The following is a 3,003-nucleotide window of genomic DNA, read 5'->3' as shown; positions in this document are numbered from 1 at the left end:
CTGCCTGGCATGCTGACAGATTTCCACTGAACATGAACTAAATCCTTTGGGTTGACTTCCAACAGCAGGTGGTGGTTGCTAATTACAAAGAAAAGCATGCCACAGTGGTTTCAGAAGTAAAGAATGCAAAACCGAATATTTATTAATAATCACTCATCGAGTAGAAACAGCTGGTACGGGGCGGATACTCCTGAAGACCCACAGCAGGGGGTGAACATGTAGGACCCACAGAAAATGTCCAGTGGGTGACCCCTTTGGACATCAACGGGAAGGTGTGTCTGGAGTCCCTAGAGCTCTGGGGCCGAGTTCAGAGATGACTTTGCTTCCATCTGGTTCCTCAACCACACTTCCTTCCACAAGGCACTAAATACCTCAGTTGTCCTATCTATAAAAGAGGTTTCTTGGTTGCCCCAGACTAATTCTGATGATGTTTTAGTTGAAACCAGAGAGATTGTCACTTAGGACTGGGCTATTAGCAATGTGATCGTAGGATAAATTTCTGGTAATGGAGGGAAAACCTATTCTGGGCAAAGTATTTGGAATCCCTAAACCTCTTGTACTATATCTAACAGATATTTGGAAATAGTATTAACAGACTAAACAAGAAAATATGCTGCTTTAATCAAATGTGCCTCACCCGAGCTGTGATTCATCTCTGGCCTTATGAAAGGAGAATAGTTATTTAATAAGAGCGGTTTTTGTAATTTGTCAAAATCATACCTTTTTTTTCTGAAATAATTTCTCTGCTCATGCATACCCATGGTCGTGGCTTTTATGAAAGAGAGTTTATTTTGATTTCTCTATTAGCTGAATCAAACAACTTGATTTGAGGGGATGATTTCAAGAGCATGTCAAATAACACAGAGATCCTTTGGGAGGCATTTGCATAAGCTTCCTAAAAACCTAACTGGGAAATAACAGCAATAACCGATCCCGGAGGGCGTGGGGACCCTTCCCTTACTCAGCTGCTTCCGTGCTTCTAAAATAGTTTCCTACCGTTCTTCTGTCTCCGCCCTGATCAGACAGAATGGAGACTTGCACTCAGCCACGAATGTGTTCTAGGCAGGACTTAAATATAAGCTTCTAAACACACTACATTCGTCATCTTCAACTCACAGGAGAACCGAAGAGTCGTTCCCACTTTCTTGGAGTGGTCATGGCTAGAAAACATCGCAGAGAATATAAGGGCTAGATGCTGGGCTTCCTGGGTATGGCGGCTCACTCTCAACAAGGGAGGGGTTCCTACCCATGGAGAAGGGGGCTCTCAGGTCTAAGCGTCCCCACAGGCCCCCTCTCTGCGCCCCAGCATCTCAGATAGACCCCTCACCTTACGCATCCCTCAGACTCTTCCTTTCCAAGAGCAACCCTCCGACGTGCTCCAGCTTCCATCTCCTGCTTCCTCCTCCCGCATTTATCTGCTTTGTGTCGAGTTAAAGAAGGGACATTCATCCGAGGCACCTAAGAAAACCCAAATTTATCTGCCACTAGCCAGCCTTTGCTTTGAGGGTCTTGAGAAATATATACAACAGAAGATAACCAAGTGTAGGACACTTTTTGTTACTATATTGGCATTGTCCCCAGCTAGGGTGACCACTGTTCTGGTTTGCCTGGGACTGAGGAATTTTCCAAGAGAAGGAACTTTCAGCTTTAAAACCAGGACAGTCATAGGCAAACTGAAGTAAATCAGTCACTGTGATGGATTCAGTCGTGTTTCCCCCAAAATTCATATGTCGAAGCCCTAACCCCCAGCACCTCAGAATGTGACCTTCTGTGGAAATAGGGTCGTTGCAGTTGTAATGAGTTAATTGGCAATTAGATGACATCATCCTGGAGTTAGTTGGGCCCCTAATCCAAAGACTGATATCCTTATACAAAAAAAAAAAAAAAAAGGGACATTTAGAGACAGAAATGCGCACAGGAAGGGTGCCATGTGAAGATGAATGCAGAGATTGGGGTGATGTAGCAGAGTTCAGAAAGTCAGTGATAGCCAGCAAACCGCTGGAAGCTGGGAGAGAGTTTTGGAACGGATTCTTTCTCACAGCCCTAAGAAGGAACCAGCCTTATGGACACACTGGTCTTTGACAAAACTCTGGGCTCACAGAGCAATCATGCTGGAGGGTCACAGACAAGGATGGGGTTGGTGAAATTTAAGGAGTCGGGATGGCGAAGCCACAGAGAGAACGAGGTCACTCAGAACTTCCCTGGGCTCTGAGCGGGGCTAGGGGCTTTTGAGGATGACGTGGGTAGTAGGAACCCATATCCCGTTCCCATGCAACACGTTGGGATGGGCTGTGGGTGGGCTTTGGCAGGAATTCCAGTGGGAATGAGTCTGGAGCTAGCCTTCTGGCCCCCACAGAGATGTCTACGCTAAGTCTGCCAAGGAAACTCTGACGCTACCTGCCTTCAAGGGCCTTGCAATGCACTCCTCGAATAAGGAATGTGACCCAAAGGCCGGAGGAGACTTCAGTGAATGTCTGGACTCTGTCATACCTCCAAAGCCTGAGCACAACCCAGAGAAGAAGAAGGACCCTATCCCATGAGCAAGACTAAATTTCCTACCAGTCTAGTCGATGGGAGCTCAGAGCTGATTACAGTCGATTTAAAAAATAAAACCACTGTAGCATTTTTTTATGTGCACAGATGTAGAGTAATATTTATATCCATTACACATTAATTGATTCAAGTAGGCTGTACTTTCAACTCCTGCGAGCTGAGGTCCAACAGACTGACATCTCTGCCCATCCTGGTTCTCAGCTTCCTTACCTCAGCCGACCAGCGGTTCCTGTGGAGAGAGACACTTCTCCCCATAAACCGCAAACAGAAGTCAATTTAGAGGATTCCTGCAGTGTTACAGCTGTGTTCTGCATCAGACAGAGAGGGTAGCCTGGGGCTGGGGGGAAGATGAAAAGGAGACAGAGTTCCCCAGAAGAATGGAAGATTAAAGAAAGAAAGCTGATCTGCAAACTAACCCTCCAGAGTCCTCCAGGGCTTCTCTAGCACTCC

Source organism: Pteropus vampyrus, unplaced genomic scaffold (genome assembly GCF_000151845.1).
Source record: "Pteropus vampyrus isolate Shadow unplaced genomic scaffold, Pvam_2.0 Scaffold46, whole genome shotgun sequence".
Taxonomy (NCBI): domain Eukaryota; kingdom Metazoa; phylum Chordata; class Mammalia; order Chiroptera; family Pteropodidae; genus Pteropus; species Pteropus vampyrus.
The sequence above is the reverse complement of the archived record's forward strand: the minus strand, read 5'-3'. Positions refer to the sequence as shown.